Source organism: Lepisma saccharinum, chromosome 18, assembly GCF_977018435.1.
Source record: "Lepisma saccharinum chromosome 18, izLepSacc3.1, whole genome shotgun sequence".
Taxonomy (NCBI): Eukaryota; Metazoa; Arthropoda; class Insecta; order Zygentoma; family Lepismatidae; genus Lepisma; species Lepisma saccharinum.
In genome coordinates, this window is record NC_139246.1 from 70,993,140 (window position 1) to 71,014,551 (window position 21,412).

Here is a 21,412-nt window from a genome sequence, read left to right on the forward strand (position 1 = left end):
AAACCCTGGGGGGTAAAGGCGGTCAGGGGCGTGATGCTGATCACATCACCCCTACTCACGACCGGATCAAGAAAGTGTGGGGCGTTACCCCCACACCCCCTATATGCCTTCATGGCATGGTGCTATGCACAGGGGAACACTTTACCTTTTTATGTGTGACCCCATAAAAATGTTGATGCGTTAGTACTGTTCCGTCACCCTTTCGTTCTTCACATCTTGGACGAAGGACTTCTCGGTGAGCATGATGACGCTGCACACGGTGTCGTCGGGCATTGCATTGTGAAATTCGCACAGGATCTTGATATTGGTGCGATCGTTGACCACAACCTGTTTCCTCTTCGACGTGTTGATGACGAACATGGGTCTGTGCTTCTTGAATTCGCTTGAATTGTAGTACAAGTAAACATATTCCTCGATCACTCTCTTGTAAGCCTAGTACGCTTCGTAAAATTTGAGATAATCGTCGTCGATGTTGTAATTCTCGCGCGGGAACACTTCGTTCCTGCCGTTCTTGAGATAAATGTTTTTGATCTTGTAGTCGTCGAACTTGCTGGAATCTTGTTCTTGATCGTTATCGCGTCCGGTCTAAAAGAGCACTACGACGAAATCTGGCATGTCGAACTGTATGTTGTTGAATTGCGTCGTGACGTCGAATTCGTAATGCTTGCCGGAAGCGAGTTTCTGCACGTACTGGTAAGTGTAAAATTGAATGTGTACTTGCGGATTTTTCAAAATGTCCAATTTGTACTTGAGAGCGTATTTGGTTTCGTATTCCACCACTGGAATTCTCATCTCCAAGCTGGATGATGCATTTTGCAGCTTCGGGCAGAGTGTTTGGTAATGGTGTGATTCCGTCCGGACCCAAGCACACGCATGGGAAATAGTACCGTGTGACTTATCGTTTATATTTTCGTTCCTCTTCGAATCCTCCCTTATGGTAGTATGCTGCGTCCGTCTTCGATAATTTCAAAGTTCCCACCACCGTGAAAATGATGCCTGGATAAACGATTCTGTCGATGACCGTTCCGTGTTCCCTGACTTCGACCTGCGAGAACAAATGAGGCACGAAATTTTAAATTTGCTGCTGCTGGGAAAACTTCTCCGCTATCTTTTCTCAACACATCGAATTGAACGTAAACTTCCGCTCTGTGAGGATGAACGAATCCGTCGCCAACGTCCACGTCGTACTCGATTTCCCTGTTTGCTTCGTTGAGATTGGCGAACGTGCAACGGTTGGGAGGGAGAGATTGCAACTCGTAACTTTCAATCTCTTCCATGATGTATGGTTATTTATTATATGTTGATCTCGACGACGGACGTAGTTGTGGCACCTGCAAAATCCACCACGTCTCCTTTATCGTTCGTGTCCACTAACTCTAACAGATCTATCCTATTGTGACGTACTGAAAAATAAATCGGCGAAGAGGGTGTGTAGAAGATCGGTTCTATGAACTCGGAACTGGGTTTGAACGTGGCAATAATTCCAGTCTGCTTGTGACTTCCTAATCTTTCAGATTTCGTGATCACACCTTCAGCCACGTTGCAGTGAATGTTTAACGCCTCTATGACTGGAAATTTAGGAATGTATGCTCCTGTGTGCTTGATGCCAGCTTCAAGTTTGGTGTTGTTCTCGAAACATGAAAGTTCTCTTACCTTGCCCAGATCTACCGTCTCCGCCGCGGACACAATTTCAACTCTGTGTGTGACGGAATTTTGAGAAAGGATTGTGCCTCTAGGTAACTGAGCTTGCAAAGTAGAAAGATTGTATTGACTAGGTATGATGTAGATATTTTCACTTCCGATGTTAATTTTGTTATTGTGCTCTGTGACGTTAGGTATGAGGTACATGCTGTAGAATGCACGTAAAGCTATGGATTTAGGATAGACGATGTCGTCGTGCAGAGTGAGTTTCAAGACCGAAGTCTCACTCGTGAAATGGAAAACCCCTATGATGATGATTCAAGTGCCACAGTGCTTTCTGGAAATCTTCGATCGTAGGGTTATTTATTTTAGAGAGAAACATGAGCATGGAGAGATATAGATGACCGCAGTTCACTTAGTCGAAATCTGAATTCTCTTGTCGTCGTAGAAAAGGTTTTAAACTTTGAGATATTTTACTATAGCCGACGGTGGAACGCCTCCGAATGAATCGAAAACAAAAGCGGTGTTCTTTGCATTTTTGAGGTATTATATCCAGTGCGTGCCTGGATTCTCGTAATTGTCCAAGTTGAAGACTCCAAGCTCTTTTTTCGTTACGGTGGAGGTTAAAGAATCTGACATGAAAGCGCCTTTGAAGTGCTTGATTTGTAATGGTTTGATTAAAGATTCGATGTCGCGGTTACTGAGCGCTTTTTTTTAAACTTGCTCATGACGCCCTTCCCCTTTTTTCCTATGGCCAGGATGTGACGTTTCTGTTCTTCCAATTCCGCCTTGTTCTTTTTCGAGTAGATGACGATTTTCGCTTTGGCTGATCTTCCACACGTAAAATTTCCGACGGCACCCAAAGCTGCCAGGATTGCCAGAATGCTGAATATGAATCCACCAACGGCGTGAGATTTTTTCCTCGACTGTTGCAATCTTTTCAATGGTGGAATGGTGAGCAGCAATTTCATTCCGTGACCTTTCGTCAAGCAAGAACATTTCTTCTCGTTTTGTTTCTTGGTGAGTAATCCATCGAGCCATCCAGTTTTTAGATTCGAGTACGGTACTTTTATACACGACTCACTTGGGTTTCATCGTGGTGGAAAAAATGTATCTCTTAGATTTTTTTCACGTTATGTTATTTATATATTTTCTGAGATTTTTTGTCTAGTATGTTTTTTCACGGTATGTTATTCATATATATTCTTTGATTTTTTTACTGTTAAACAAATTCTATTTCGTGCTTCGTTTTGTTACCAGGAAGTTCCTTTGTTCCCTTGTACACGATTCGAGTTTTGATCTCGATTAAAATAAATAGCTACTGCTCAGATAACATGTTAGCGTATTGATCTGGTAAAATTAGGCTGTGTTGACAGTCGAGCAACAGACGTACTTTGGTACAATAGTAGTATAATTGATGCTACAACCAGCACCACTTACAGGTGTACAAATGATGAGCTCATATAATTAAACAGCCCGATTTGCCCACACTTAAAATTATGCCAAGATGCCCTTATTCCCCAATTCTTCAAGTGTGATATGATCTTAATTCTAAGAATTTTGAATCCTAGTGTACAAATGACGACCCCCCTCAGATTGATTTGCCTACACTTATAAAAGGCACTTCTGTGAGATTGTTGTCCATAAATTTGTTAAAAATATGCCCCTCTTGATATTTTTTTTGCCCACACCTAAAACTACGCCAAACGTATTAACACACACCCACACACACCCACACCCACCCACCCACACACACACACACACACACACACACACACACACACACACCCACACACACATGCATCATGTTGTGCAACAAATTATTATCCAATATGATGCAACAGACAAGAGCTCTTGCATCATGCTGTGCAACAAATTATTATCCAATATTATGCATGTGTTGTTTTCTGATTGGTTAATTATGACATAATGTGATGATGTGTTATATTCTGATTGCTTTGTTGTTTCAGATGTTTTAATCCATGCTTAGGGTATATAAAGAGATTTTGCATTACATATCAGCCAGTATTGTGAGAGTGGCTGAGGAGAACAGATGTGTTGTTACAGTGCTTCTCATACTTACAGGCCTGTTTGGTTTAATATATAATTCATATTAAATATATTTCTGGTATATTGAACAAAAGGGCTTATATTTTGTATAAAAAATCTGATATTTGTTGCATCCAGCTTGTTTGTTGTAATCCACGCATATTTAGAGTCAGGCTTATATTTGCCCCAGCCTGTTATACAAAAATCAATACATAACACTCAGCGCTAGGTCATTGCCTTTCTAGGACATGCATGTCTGTGCAGGCGTTTGCGGAAGGTCAGTGTAGATCAATATTTATTCTCTTTTTCCACTTGTAGGCTATTGGCTTTACAACCTGTCATAATAAGCATAGAGTTTTGGTTTAAAACCCAAAAAATTTTATATAATAAACTGAGAATAAAAATTAATAATATTAACATATTAAATATACACAAGAAATAAACAAAGCACACAGCTGAACAAAATATATATATATATATTAAGTACAAAATTTTGAATTGAACCCCAGGAAATCTTATATAATAAACCAACAAAAAAAATGCCAAATCAAAAATATTGCAATCAGTGTAATAAAAATATATCCAGCCCCAATTGGGCCAGACACCAAAATAATTATGACCCAGGCAAATATAGAACTCCCACTAAAATATGTCCTAAATGCCATAAAATATTTAGCAAGGCATATTTCAATAGACATGTGGGCTCTTGTTCTGCACAGTTATCAACATTGCCCCCTCAAACCATCTACATCTGGTCTGAAATGGAAACATGAAACACCTGTTAATGCTGGACCGGCAAAGCAGCCACGCTATGAACCCATCCATAGCAGTTTTAACGGCCAATTAAGGGATCACCGTTTTGTATCAGAGCCAAGATGTGGTATTAAGAATTTTTTGAACAGTATAAATTCTGATGTGCAGGCAATTCTAAATGCACAAAATGGCTCTTATAAGCTGTCCCTCAAATTGTTTTCACAATATAAGAAGCCAAATGGCACAAAATTTACACAGCCCCACATAAGAGAAACTGTACCTGTATATTCAAATGCAAATTTAGACAAAATAATAAGCAGTTTGATAGATCAATTGAACATTAAACACTCTGAATTTGCAGCAAAAGAGTCTGGATGGAGCCTATGCGGAACTTCACACAAGTTCTATGTTAATATTTCTGAATTCAGCCCATTACAAGGATCTACATATTTGCCATTACCTGCCAATATTAAAAACAAAAGAGCCGTGGTTAATATAAAAAATAATGACGAGAAATGCTTTTTGTGGTGTATTTTAGCTGCTTTGTATCCAGTTTCAAGGAATCCTGATAGAATAACTTATTATAAACAGCATGAGCACAATTTTGATGAAGCAATGGAGGGTTTAGAATATCCAATGCCTGTTCAGAATATTGATAAATTTGAAAAAAAAAGGCCAAGCACATCAATGGCAAACAATTATCTATTAATGTATTTACTTGTTCTACTGGCCGTGACAATTGCTTGATAGATCCTCTCAGAATCAGTACACTTGATGATGAATCTGCTATTCCGATTGATCTGCTCTTATTTGAAAAGGATGGCACAAATCATTACACTCTGATACATAATCTTCAAGCTTTAGTCAGAACACAACTAGACAAAACTCATAGAATATTCAAGTTGTACAGAAGATGTTTGTCTGTATTTGATGGTCAAAAAATGGTGAATGGGGTTCGGGAAAAAAAATGCAGAAATTGCTAAAAACAAGTTAATTGAGCATCTGAAATACTGTGGCAACCATAAACCTGTTCATATGGAAATGCCAATGCCAAGTGAAAATGCAAAATTCAAAAAGTTTGAAGCCTTGTTGGAACACCCAGCATATATAGTCTGTGATTTTGAATCAAACCTGAAACCCCTTGCATTCTGCAGCACAGACCCTGAGGAATCTTCAATTACATCATATCAATTACATGAACCTTCTAGCTTTTATTATGTGGTTGTACAGGATGGGGTTGTTAGTAAAGAATATTTATACATGGGAGCAGATGCCATCAAAGAATTTGCACATAGAATAGAAAATGAGTGCCATGACATAGCATCTAATGTCTTATTAAAATCAAAGCCCATGTTGCCTTTAACAGAGAAACAGATTGAAGATTTCAACAATGCAGAAAAATGCCCGGTATGTGATTCTGAATTTTCAGATGCAAATATCAAGGTTCATCACCATTCTCATACAGATGGTAAATTCTTAATGGCCCTGTGTAATAGCTGCAATATTAAGATCCAGAGACCAACATTTGTCCCTATATTTTGCCATGGTGCATCCAATTATGATTTTCATCATTTGATCAGGTACGAGGGGTTTGACAAGCAGAATTTAATTATTTTAGCTGAAAATAATGAGAAATATATTGCCATTAGCAAAATAATTAAAGTTAATGGTGTTTCTATTCACTTAAGATTTCTTGATTCATACAGAATTTTATCGGCTAGCCTGGCTACACTGGCCACTCAATTATCTGATGATCAATTCAAATTCACATGTGCTTTGTTTCCAAATCAGGACCTGAAATTAATTAGGCGGAAGGGTGTATATCCATATGATTATGTTACAGATTTTTGTAAATTTGATGAGTGTTCTCTGCCACCACAACAAGAGTTTTACAGCAAAATCAGAGGATATGGTGGAATCACTGATGAAGATTATCACCATGCCCAGTTGATGTGGAACAATTTAAAATGCCAGACATTTGGTGATTATCACAAGGCTTATTTAAAACTTGATGTGACCCTCTTAGCTGATATACTGCAGGCATTCAGAAAATTTTCCATGGAAAATTATAAGCTGGATCCAATGTATTTTTACAGTGCTCCGGGCCTAGCATGGTCTGCAATGTTTTTAAACACTAAAATGCAATTGGATCTGATCCAAAATCAAGATATGTACTTGTTTATGGAGCAATGTATAAGAGGAGGCATGGTGCAATGTTCTCAGAGATATGCGAGAGCAAATAACAAATATATTCCTGATTATGATCCAGCACTGCCATCAAATTATATACTGTATGTAGATGCCAACAGCCTCTATGGTTATGCTATGATGGATAAATTGCCATATGCAGGGCTTGAGTGGGTTAAAGATTTCAACATTGAAGATCTTAAGGATTTTGATGACAGTGACTATGGCCTCTTCTTAGAGGTTGATCTGACAATTCCAGATAATTTACACAACAAATTTTCTGATCTGCCCCCAATTCCTGAGGTTAAGTGTTCACCTGGCTCTAAACAGAAGAAATTGATGATGACTCTGGAGCCGAAACAAGATTATGTCATATATTACAAAAACCTCCAGTTCCTGATGAATCATGGTGTTCAAGTGACCAAAATTGGAAAAGTTTTGAGGTTCAGGCACTCAAGATGGTTGAAACCATATATTGATACAAACACAGAGCTTCGAACATCTGCAATGAGCCAATTTGATAAGACCTTGTTTAAATTGATGGTCAATTCTGTACATGGCAAAACTATTGAAAATGTCAGAAAACATATTGATGTTAAAATAATTACTGACCCCAGCCGGAGCAAAAAATTGATTGCAAAGCCCAACTTCAATTACAGAAGAATTTATGATGAGAATATGGCTCTTTTCAACATGAAAAAAACAAAGATTAAGTTTGATAAGCCTATTTATGTAGGGGCTGTGATATTGGAATTGGCCAAATTACACATGTTAAAATTGTATTATGATGTGTTGGTGATGTTTTTATGGTGATTGTGTAAAATTGATGTACATGGACACAGATACTTTTGTTCTTGATATTCAAACAGAAGATGTTTATCAAGATATAGCACAGCCTGAATTGTTTCAATACTTTGATACCAGTGAACATACAAAGATTCAACACCACAACAAAAAGGTGCCTGGCAAGTTAAAACATGAGACACTTGGTGATGTTATTATGGCATTTGCTGGGTTAAGGGCCAAGATGTACAGCTTTGAAACATGTAGTGGCGCTGTTGCCAAAAAGGCCAAGGGCATTGGCAGAGTGACTGTTGACAAAGAGCTTGAATTTGAGGATTACAAAAATTGTCTCAAATCATGTAGCACAATCAGAACATCAGAAAATAGAATTCAGAGTGTGGATCATTTGTTGACTAGCAATATTGTAAGAAGAGTGGCTCTGGACCCACATGATGATAAAAGATGTATTTTATCATGTGGCATGCATACTTTTCCATGGGGTCATTGTGATTTGAAAAGTGGTAATCAATGCCCAATTACAGAGCATGATTTGAAATAAATAAACATGCCTATGAACTTATTTGGGTTCAAAAAACAGGCTATTATGGACCTGTCAACACCACAACCCTCTTCTGATATGATATCTAAACTAAGTGCTTTGTTAATTATTTATCTGAACAGCATACTTACAGATGTTGATGATGAAACAGGTAAAACATTGTACATATTTAACAATAATTTAAATCATTACCAATTACCTGTAGGTGGTCAGTTGCAATTTATTACAACCCCTGAGGGTAATGTCAAGATTTCAGTACGGAGAAATATTTATAGAATTAAGCACTCAAACATGGTTTCTGGCACTGTATATACTGTTTCTGCTGGTGACTGCTTATATATTGAGGTCCCTGGATCATATGACAAGCTTATACCTTTTTTTATAGAATTAAGAATCAGATATTCAATAATAAATAACCACTAAAACAAAAATGCCTAATGATATATTTGGCCATACAAGGCATGAAGATCACAGTGATGAGATTCTGATGCTTGATGTCAGAGTCAAGAAATTAAGAAGTGATTTACAAGCTTTACAAACCACACTCAATGCCAGTCTTCAATTAGAAATTACAAATTTGCAATCACAATGCATGGACCCTCTTCTTAAAATTGACTCAGAACTCAAAGTGCTGCTTCAAAAATATACTGACTTGGCCACATTGGATAATTTTCAAAGTTTAGAAGAAGCTGTAGCAGATCTTCAAGCCAAATTTAAGACCCAGGCCACCAACTCTGAGCAATTGAAACAGCAATTGGAAGAGCAGATAAATAATGTCCAGACACAGCTCCAAACAATTGTCAAAAGCATAAAATCACAAGAAGATTTTGATCTAGTGATTTTCACTCTAAAGGAACAGATTCAATCACTCCAGATACCTAATCTGGACCCTCTGAACAATGCCATAGCCGAGGTTAAAGAAAAAATTGAGACACTTGAAAATTTTATGAACATCTTCCCATCTTCTGATGCTTTGAGTGCAATAACTCGGAGTGTTGCAAATATCAAGCTGCAACTTGAAACATATGAAGATTTTGGAAAAATTCAAAGTACCATAACCCATCTTGAGGGTACAATAGCAGCAGTGCAAAGTGATTTGACAAATGTGCAAGAATCCCGCCTGCCCGGTATTGTAGACACACTTGTCAGTGTCCAGCAACAGATCACAAAGCTTGAAAACCTCAACACTGAATCTGAGCTTTCACATTTTCATCACTTGATCGATGATATCCAAACAAAACTTGAAATTTTACAACAATCAACACCCACTCAGGCAGATATAGCCCTGCTCCAAATTGCTATGCAAAATGTGGCTGATGCTTCTGAATTAAATAATGTGAAATTGGCACTTGAATCTTTGCAAAATACTGTATCAAATCTCCCTACATCACAGGAACTTAAAAATATAAAGAGGTCAGTGAATCGCATATTGAAATCAGAAGATATCAAGAATATCCAGACAGAGATTAAACAACTTACTCAGACAGTGGTCACTCTACCAACCAATCAACATATTAATGAACTGCATGCCCTGTTTGAGGATATCAGAAGACAAGTCCATGATCTTACTGCTCAAAATTCAAAATTGGCAGTTATTGAAAATTTGCAACAAATTGTAGCTAATATCAAGCAACAGCTAGGGACCATGGAATCCAATCAAGCAAATGCTCTGTCTGTTTTTGCCACCCAGCTACAAGAAATTGTGCAACAATACAAGAAACTTGTTGTGGACATAAACATCAAGCCAGGCCATGATCATGTTGTTAGGACCATCAATGAGCACCTTGAATCTGTAACAAGCAGATTGCTTACAGCAGAAAAAGAAATAACCGGCATAATTGAGAATCCAAAACATACAGTAATTCTTGAATTGTACAGCATCCCCAACAAAGAATATGATTCACCATTTACACCAGGTGGCAAAATATATATGCTGTCCCCTGCACAATTTTATTACCAGTTTTTTTGTTGGGGGCACATTGAGACCAATCAAGATCAAATATTGGCTACAACCACAGGCACACCTCTACCCCACCTTACTGACAACAAACCAAAAATCACCAGTGTAGAGTTAGAGGATTCTACAGATCCCAATACATTAGAAACAGCCTATATTGAAGATGATTGCTCTCTGGAATTTAAAATACAAATAGGGGACAAATTAAATTTAGAAAATCCTGTAGTATCAGCTGCTGAACACCCCATAGTTGCAATATTCCTGTTTACATATTATGTCTAGAGAAATTATTGTTGATGAATTACACAGACAAGCCAGACATGATTATAAGAGACTGCCAGTAGTCACAAAAGGCATAGATGATTTATGGCAAGGGGACTTGATTGAGATGGCAAGTGCACAGTTGAAAAACTTAGACAAAATCAACAAGGGCTACAAGTATCTACTCACTGTCATAGATACATTTTCAAAATTTGCCTGGGCTGTGCCACTCAAATCCAAGACTGGAAAATGTGTTACAGAAGCCATCAGAACAATCATCAATCAGAGTGGAAGATCACCGCGCTATTTGCAAACAGATAATGGCAAAGAATTTTATAATTCTGTGTTCCAACAATTTATTAAAAGCCAGTCAATAAAACATTACTCGAGTTACAGTGATCTCATGGCCTCAATTGTAGAGAGATTCAACAAAACCCTAAAAAATCTTATGTATAAACAATTTACACTTCAAGGTAATTATAAATGGCTTAATATTCTTCCAGAACTTCTACATAAATATAACAACTCCGTCCATTCCACAATCAACATGAAACCCTCTGAAGTAACTTCATCTGATGAGCAAAAATTGATCAGGACTGTTTATTATCCTAGATACCAGCCAACAACAAGTAAGGCCAAATACAGGGTGGGTGATCAAGTAAGAATCAGCAAATATAAGCACTTATTCAAAAGAGGCTTTACAAGAAACTGGAGCACTGAATTATTTACAGTGGTTCAAATGAAACCTGGGGCCCTTAACACATATATAATAAAAGACCACCGAGGAGAAATTCTCAAAGGCCGGTTCTATGAAGAAGAACTCAACAAAACTAAACATCCTGACACATATCTCATAGAAAAAATCATCAGCAGAAAAGGCAACAAGTTACTTGTCAAATGGCTAGGACTTCCAGAACACAGCTGGATCGATGCAGACAAAGTGATAATATGAGCACCTGGGATGTTATAAAAAGGCTGCCAGAACCTGAACAGCAGATTAAGAGAAATGGCAAGTTGCTGCCTGAAAATATTAGATGTCTTATTGTTGGGCCATCAGCTTGTGGTAAAACTACACTAATGATTGATAATTTTTTATTGGCACCCAACTGGTTAGACTGGAAAAATAGGCACTTGTATGTTTTCTCTAAGAGCTTGGAACAATTAAAATATCAGCAGCTGATGAAGCTATATGATGGATTGGATATTGCCACTTTTGAACCAGATGTTAAGCCACTTCATGAATGTCTCGATAATTCTGTTGTTGTGTTTGATGACATTATACTGGATAATCAAAACAAGGTTAGAAATTTCTTTACACAGGGCCGACACAAAAACATTGATTGTTCTACTTGGCACAGACTTTTTCTAAAATACCGAAGCAGCTGATCCGAGACAACAGCAATTTTATATGTGTGTTTCATCAAGATCATACCAACCTCAAACACATACATGATGAATATGTAGGTGGGGACTTGAGCTACAATGATTTTTCCAAGTTTTGCAGTAGGTGCTGGAACCAGGACAGTTATGGGTTTGTCACAATTGATATGACAAGAAAACCCAATAGTGGCAAATACAGAAATAAAATAAACAATTTTCTAGACATTGAAACATAAATAAATAACCATGAAAAGGCCAATCATTGATGATCTTAAATTAAGAGATTATCTTGTAAAAAGATTTAAGGGATGGAAATCACAGAACCGAGGAATTTATGAACAACACAAACAAACAGAACAGCCTATCATTGATGCTATTAGTGAATTAGGTAAAAATATCAAAACTGTTACAGAGCAAAATCAAAATTTGATCACGGAGCTTGTACCTGTAGCTGCAAGGAACATATTAGATTATCGAATCACCCCACTTTCCAGTATTCATTCACCTAGTCCTGTTGCTCCTCGAAGAATTGAAGCTACTCAGGATCCTATTGAATTGGGTCTTCTTGCTCAAAAATATTTAAGCACACCTAAAGACAACAAAGATGAGGTCTTTGGCTTATATGCTGACACAGAGCGTGATGGTAGCATCATACATAGAATTGGCAATTTCAGAGAAACATTTATGGGAGATGGTCTGATTGTATATTCAGAATCTCATCTTGGAGAAAAAGGTGCTTTTGTTAAGTATCCCGGCACACCTGGATTGTGGGAACTGATGACTAGGAAGAGACCTGGCAGCTATACAGATCAAGATTATGAATATTACAAAGAAATATTAATAAAATCAGATGCTCTATACCAGAACAATGATCCCACACAAAAAAGAGTCAAGTCTAGCAGTGGGGCAAAATACAACAATTTAATCAAGCCCATATGGTCACAGATCAAGACTGGCAGTGGAATCAAACAATACAACACCCTGACTAAAGAATTTGTGTGGGTTGATGATGTCAGGAAACTTGTAGATAGGTTATTGGTGATAGCTGGGGAGGAAAATGCTGGCAACCACAATTTTTACAATGAAAAGGTTTGAATTATGGACATGATAAGCACCAAATTGTCTAATTTTATAGTGAATGACACTAAGGGGATTGGATATCTTATAAAAATTATTAATACTCTACCACCTAAATTTTGGAATATTTCTGAGGGCCGGGGGTTGGTTAATGACATTATAAACAAGCTGCCATTTGCACTACATATTCCAGGCTATCAGTATTGTGGTCCAGGCACAAAATTGGACCAAAGATTAAACAGAGGTGATCCTGGTGTTAATCCCCTAGATGCTGCTTGTAGAGACCATGACATAGCATACAACACACATTCTGATCTTGACAAGAGACATGTTGCAGACAAGAAATTAGAAGAGGCTGCATTTGGTAGATTTGTAAGCAAAGATGCTTCTTTAAGTGAAAAAATAGCTGCATTGGGAACCACCATAGCTATGAACACCAAACAAAAACTGGGGTGGGGGTTGTGAATATGTATATAACAAACCTAGAATGAAGGCCAAGGGTGTTATGTATCAAATACCTTATGCAGGTCTTAAATATCTTAAAACTATTGATAGTCTTTTAACCAAAAAGCAGCGCAAGAAAAAAAATTCTTGTCTTGCCAAGGGCCATGGTATGAAATTTTTGCTTAGTACCCCCCAATTAAAAAAATTACAACAATCTAGATAAAAATCACATGTGGGGGGTTTCATATTTACTATCCCGGCCATCGTAGCAGCACTTGGGGCTGTTGGGAGCTTGGCTGGTGGATCAGCTGCCATAGCAAAAACAGTAATAGATGCCAAGAAAAATAAGGCAGAATTAGATGAATTAAAGCGCCATAACCTGGCCATTGAGAAACAAGGCAAAGGTGTTAAGAGAGCCATGAATAAGTTTAAAAAAAACAAGAGCCGCTTACAAACCAAGATATTGAAGCTTTAATCAAGCCACTGGGCATCAAAAATTTTAGAGGTGTGTACATGTCTGATTCTTTACCAGAACAACCACTCAACAAAGAGTGTGGCATTGTTAATTTGGATAAGTATAAAAATCAGGGCATTCTCTGGATTTGTTATCTTAAATATTTAAACAATGAGGCATTTGTGTTTGATTCATTTGGAGGTGTTCCACCTGAAAATTTAATAAAATATCTAAAATCAGCTAATCTTTATTACAATAATGCCCGTGTTCAAAACTTCAAAGATGTTAATTGTGGACATTTGTGTTTATCTGTTCTTATATATATGTCTCAAATAAATAAACCATCAATTGAAAATTTTCAAAAAGCCCTGTGGTATCTGAAACATCATGGGGGTATTCCATCTCACCAGCCAAAATTCAATATTGAAGCTCAAATTACATGATGATATAGTGTATCCCAAAACAATAGCTCTCAGAGCATTTTATGGCATGTACTTGATCCCTAATATTACACACCACAACAACAAAATTGCAGTAGGGGATCAAAAAATTGTCATCACTCCAGGGCAGTATAATCTGTCCACTCTAAATGCTCAATTACGCAGAGGTATAGTTTTAACTCAAAATTCTGTCACTCACAGAGTAGAGATTGTATCTGCTACAGAAACAGTGGATCTGGGTACTATATGAGAGCTGTTAGGCTTTGAGAACAACACAAAACTTGAACCAGCCATCAAACACACTGCTATTAATATACCTAAATTCTTAGCCATAGAGACTCTGAATATTCACTGTAATGTGGCCGAGGGTATGATCACCAAATCAAATGGCATAGGCACTCACAAACAAACTGGCATAATTGCAACATTCAAACCTAATTCTGAATTTATGGAGCCCATCATCTACACTCCATCCCCAACATTATATTTTCCTGTGTGCCATAACAGAATAGATAACATTGAATTGATGGTCACTAATGAAAAAGAAGAATTAGTTGATTTTGCTGGAGCCACAACAACTGCAATCATAGAGATTAATATTTAAATAAAAATACATACAAAAAAAATTGAAAATATTGAGAGTTATGAGCTACAATCATTCCCCCCAAACAGGAGGACATTTGCAAATTTAAATCAACCCAACACAGAGATTGAGGTTGATCTTGATGTAGGGGATGGCTTTATACAACCCCACAGAGCAGATCTATACATCAAATTTGATGTTGTAAAGCTCGATGGAACAGATTATCCGGCAAATTCAAATATAAGATTGGTGGACAATTTTGTGCCACATCTGTTCTCTGAAATTGAGATCAGAAAACATGGTGTTGTTATAAACAGAGTGGATTATCCCGGCATCACCTCCACAGCTTTGGCCACACTAAAATTATCCAAAACCGAGGCTTCTTACTACAAAATAGGTGGATTTGAGGCTGGTGATAAAATTATATCTAAGAGCCAGACAGTGCTGTTCCCTATGCGCCTGTTGCCAGGATTCTTCTCAGATTACAAAGATATTATGTGGAAGGGTGGTTTAAGAATCACATTTAGAAGAGCTGCCAATGATAATAATGCTTTGATGAGGTAAAGCACATTAAACTCTACCGGGGAAGCTTTGCCCAATACCCTACCTGATGAGGGCAAGTGCATTATTCAGACTATGGAGCTAAGAATCCCAGTTGTTGAATATGAAGCCAGTTATGCTCTTAAATACAAATCAGATATAATTAAAAATCCACAGGTTCCTTTACAATTTTATACATATCAATGTGTACAAAAGCCTGCCGCTGGTACTTATTATGAGTTTGATGCTACAAATTCATTCTCCAGTATACAATATGACATGCCGGATTTTGTGGTGGTATTGTTTCAGACTGGAAGACACAATAATCAGGAAAAAAATTCAAGTAGATTTGATAACTGCAACATCAAGAACATATATCTTAAAAATGGCAGAAATGAGGTATTTCCTAGAGAAAATTATAATTTAGACATGTCCAAGGATGATTTCCTTAAATTATATGAAGCATTTACAGCATACAAAAGGGTCACTACTGGCAATACTGACATGTATTACACACCAGATGAATTCAAAGCACAGAGACCCATGTTTGTCATCAACACTTAAAAAAGAAAACAAGTTGTGGTTAATGACAGGACAAACATTAAAATTATCTGTGAATTCCACGATACACTCCCTGATGACACCATATGTAGTGTTATTCTCATAAGTGAAAAATCATATGTTTATGATGTAAGAAATGAGAGAGTCACAGAGCAATTCTAGAAAAATTACATTATCTTAATACTAGATATACAAGTTGAGCCTGGTGCCCAATTGAACTTAAACCGGAAGTAAATGTGTGTGTGTGTGTGTGTGTGTGTGGGTGTGTGTTAATACGTTTGGCCTAGTTTTAAGTGTAAGCAAAAAAAATATCAAGAGGGGCATATTTTTAACAAATTTATGGACAACAATCTCACAGAAGTGCCTTTTATAAGTGTAGGCAAATCAATCTGAGGGGGCTCATCATTTGTACACTAGGATTCAAAATTCTTAGAATTAAGAGCATATCACACTTGAAGAATTGGGGAATAAGGGCATCTTGGCATAATTTTAAGTGTGGGCAAATCGGGCTGTTTAATTATATGAGCTCATCATTTGTACACTTGTAAGTGGTGCTGGTTGTAGCATCAATTATACTACTTACAATACTGGGTTGTAGCAATTTCACCGGAAGTTATCGTGTAAAGTTTATACTTTTCAAATTCCTGAATTTTCATATAGTCGACTGGCAAATTTAGCATTTGCTTTAATACTCGAGTTTCATCAATTTTTTAACGGTGTGTTGTTTATGTATCGAAAATGTTTTATTTGTCTCGTAGATTTTTCAGGCTGTGCTATTTATATATCGAGATTTTTATTTGTCTTAAATTTTTTTTCAGGATGTTTTATTTATATATCAAGATTTCTTTGTCTCGTAGATTTTTTCAACGTGTTACTTATATATCGAAATTTTTATTTGCCTCGTAGATTTTTTCACCGTGTTATTTATATATCGATTTTTTTTTGTCTCGTAGGTTTTTCACGCTCTAATTTATATATCGAAGATTTTTTTGTTTTATAAATTTTTTGTCACATTAATTTTAACACGTACACTTTTGACTCGTACATTTTTCTTGACACTTTTTTTGTCACGTACATTTTATTTTGTCTGGTATATTTTTGACATTACATGATCATTTAGCTGTGAGAAAGGTATGTGTGTCTTGTGTAGTAGTTATGCTGTCTAATGTGTTTGTGTTCGTCTTGTGTAGTAATTGTGCTGTCTAATATGTTATGCTGTCTAATATGTTTGTGTTTGTCTTGTGTAGTAGTTCCTCCATTCATATCGGGGGTTAGGCGTAGAGCTGACAACTCTGCACTGTAAAAAGACATGTCAAGAAACAGAAATATAAGGCCATGGATGTTCCCAAGGTAAAATATTCCGGAGGTAAAATAGTCCCCCGTTCGGATCTCCGGGTGGGGACTACTTTGGGAGGTCCCTGGACTAAGGATAAGATCTACGTTAGGAATAAGGATATTAAATTAGGCACCTGGAATGTTCTGAGCCTTTACCGGCCTGGGGCATTTCAGTGTACAGTTAATGAGATAGTGAAGTTAAAATTAGATGTAGTAGCTGTCCAGGAAGTTAGGTGGCCAGGAGAAGGGAATTGTAAAACTAAAAATTATACTTTTTTCTATGGTGGTACTGAAAATCATAATTTTGGAACAGGCTTTTTCATAAATAATAGAATTATCTCGGCTCTTAAAACAGTAGAATTTATTAATGATAGGATATCATATGCAGTTTTACAGGGTAGGTGGTGTAAAATTATTTTAATAAACATACATGCACCAACGGAAGATAAAGATGATAATACTAAAGATGATTTTTATACAGAGTTAGAACAGGTCTTTGATAAATTTTCTCAGTATGATATGAAAATTCTGTTAGGTGACTGTAATGCACAGATTGGCAAAGAAGATACATTTAAACCCACAATTGGTAAAGAAAGTCTTCATGAATTAAGTAATGATAATGGTATAAGATTGATTACTTTTGCAACCTCAAAGAATTTAATTGTGAAAAGTACCACTTTTAAACATAAAGATATCCATAAATATACCTGGTCTTCTCCAGATGGTAAAACTCATAATCAGATAGATCATATTCTCATTGATAAGAGAAGGCATACTAGTATAATTGACGTTCGTACACATAGAGGTGCTGACTGTGCCAGTGACCATTATTTAGAAATTGCTAAATTAAGAGAAAGACTCTCAGTGATAAATCATAAGCAACAAAATCTAAAAGTTCTAAAATTTGATACAGGAAAGTTTACTGATGAAAGAATTAAGAAAGATTACCAAATTAAACTGTCAAATAGATTTGAGGTTTTGCTGGATTTAAATGATGATGAAAATATAAATGAAACGGACGTAAATAAGAATTGGGAGCACATACGTAATGCAATAGAATCAGCAGCTAAAGAAACTATAGGATACCATAAACCAAGAAAAAGTAAGCCATGGTTTGATAATGAATGTCATAATCTAATAGAAATAAGAAATCAGGCTAGACTTAGGTGGTTAAATAACTCTGATACAAATCTAAGCAATTATAATACAATAAAGCGAGAAGTTAACCGCACGTTTAGAAGTAAAAAAAGAGATTACTTGAAAATCAAAATTAATGAAATTGAAACAAACAGCAAAAATAAAAATATGAGAGATTTATATAAAGGTGTAAATGAATTTAGAAAGGGGTGGCAACCTAAAGTAAACTTGATAAAAGATAAAGACGGTGATTTTCTAGCTGACCCAAGCGATATTCTCAATAGATGGAAGAACTACTTTAATGACCTTTTAAATGTCCATGTAGGAGATAAATCAGAAGTAAATGAAGTCCACACAGCAGAACCTTTAGTTCCAGAACCTAACTTGACTGAAGTTAAAGATGCTATTAAAAGGCTTAAGAATAACAAAGCACCTGGCATTGATTTAATACCAGCTGAGTTAATTAAATATGGTGGAAATTCATTAATATGTCAAATTCATAAATTAATTTGTTTAATATGGAATAAAGAAGAAATCCCTCAACAGTGGAAAGAATCCATAATTGTTCCTGTGTTTAAAAAAGGTGATAAAATGAACTGCAATAATTACCGTGGAATTTCTCTACTCTCAACAACATACAAAATATTGTCTAACATTCTTTTAACAAAACTAACCCCATATGCTAATGAAATTATAGGTGATTATCAATGTGGATTTAAACGTAACAGATCAACTACAGATCAAATTTTTCACATCAGACAGACACTTGAAAAAAAGTGAGAATATAATCAAAATGTCCATCAGCTATTCATTGATTTCAAAAAAGCAGTTGATTCGGTCAAAAGAGATAAATTATATAATATATTAGTAGAGTTTGGAATACCTAAGAAGCTTGTTAGTATGATAAAAATATGCACCAGTGAAACAGAAAGTAAAATTCGTGTGGGTAATAAAAAGTCTGACAAATTTATAATTCATGATGGGTTAAAACAAGGAGATGCATTATCTCCATTGCTCTTTAATTTTGCCTTAGAATATGCTGTAAGGAAGGTAAAAGAAACTAAAGAAGGACTAAAATTAAATGGTGTGACTCAGTTGTTAGCATATGCAGATGATGTAGACTTACTGGGGGATGATATAAATACGATTAAGAATAATGCTAAAATATTTTTCAAAACTGCTGGAGAGATAGGTTTGGAAGTTAACAAAGAGAAAACTAAATATATGCTTACAGGCCGAAACCAAGTGTTAGGTAATAATCAAAATCTAATTATTGATAACAACTCGTTTGAACCAGTTTCCAAATTCAAATACTTAGGAGTAATATTAACAAATGAAAATTATATTAAAGAGGAAATAAAAAGTAGGCTTAATTCAGGAAATGCATGTTACTTCTCTCTTCATAAACTTTTGTCTTCTCGTTTAATATCTAAGAAACTAAAAGTTAAAATATACAAAACAGTAATTTTGCCTGTAGTATTATATGGGTGTGAAACTTGGTCCCTTACATTAAAAGAGGAACATAAATTGAGAGTATTTGAAAATAAGATCCTTAGGAAAATATTTGGACTTAAAAGGGATGAGGAGACAGGTGAGTGGAGAAGGTTACATAATTTAGAACTACATAATTTGTATTCATGTCCAGATATTATTAGAATAATGAAATCAAGAAGACTTAGGTGGGCAGGCCATGTGGCACGAATTTGAGAGGAAAGAGGAGTTTACAGGATTCTTGTTGGGAAACCAGATGGTAAGAGACCTGTAGGAATTCCAAGACGAAGATGGAGGGACAACGTTGAGATTGACCTAAAGGAAATCGGTAATGATGGAAAAGAGTATATAGATCTTGCTCAAGATAGGGACAGATGGAAGGCCTGTGTTGCTGCAGCCATGAACCTTCGGGTTTAAGAAGGCTAGAGAGTTAGTTAGTTAGTTATATTTTTGACACATTGTACTCTCACGTACATTTTCTTGACACGAACATTTTTTTGTGTCGTACATTTTTTGACGTATATTTTTCTTGTCACGTACATTTTTTTGTCGCGTAATTTTTTTCCAAGTCAACTTTTTTATTGACTACACATTTTTTAACAATACAAATTATTTAGGATAAGGAAACTTTTTTCACGATGAAAATTTTTCCACGTCAACATTTTTGTGTTTGAAGAGACCAATTTTTAACGATTCAATTTTTTTACAAGGCAACTTTTTCTCTGACGAAAATTTTTCCGTCATCTTTTTTTGACGACACATTTTTTTAAAGATACAAATATTTTAGGATAAGGCAACCTTTCTCTGACGATGGAAATTTTTCCGTCAACTTTTTTTTTGACGAGACCATTTTTTAACGACACAAATTTTTTTAAGATAAGCCAACTTTTTCTGACGAGGTAATTTTTTCTACGTCAACATTTTTTTGACGATACAAATTTTTTAGCGATACAATTTCTTTACGATAAGAATTTTTTCTCAAGTTATTTTTAATGACATTTTCTTATATACCATAAGCCAATTTTTGTCTCGTGTTCATGGCGAAGGTCGTCCCCAAAGCTGCAAATAGTTCTCCCAAAGAAGCATACCTGCTGATGAATCTCCCAAAGGCTGCATGTTCCAATTTTTTATCTGCTTCGTGAAGTGCATCTAGATCGGTGTGTGCGTATAAGCCATGTCGTGATTTTTGAATGCAGCATCCAAGGGATTCACTCCCCTGTCTCCTTTTTTAAAACGTCTCTCGAGTTTGGTACCCGGTCAGCAGTACTTGTAACCTGGGATGCATTTCGAAAGGTAACTTTTTGATAATGTCGTTCACGAGTCGTTTGCCCTCGGCCTCGTTCCAAAATTTCGGCGGAAGCGTGTTGATGACTTTGATCAGGTAACCTATTCCTTTGCTGCGTTCACGACGAAGTTGAAGACTTTGATGCTAATCATGTCCACGATTCCTATTTTCTCGTTGTAACATAACTATTGCCTGCAATCTCTTTGCGTGTGATGAAGAGTAAACGATCTACGAGTTACCTAACGTCGTCCACCCAAACAAATTCTTTGAATGACGTGTTGTGACGTTTGGCTACACTTCCACATTTGATATCGTTCTAAATGGGTTTGATGAGATTTCTGTAATTCTCTCCGCTGCTGGATTTCACCCTATTCTGTGTGGCATCATTGTTTTCGTACATGGCATCCGTCATGATTAAAATTTCCCTGTAATTCTGATAATCTTCGTCGGTGTAATCTTTCGGATATTTTTTTGGAAATGAGTTCCCACAATCCC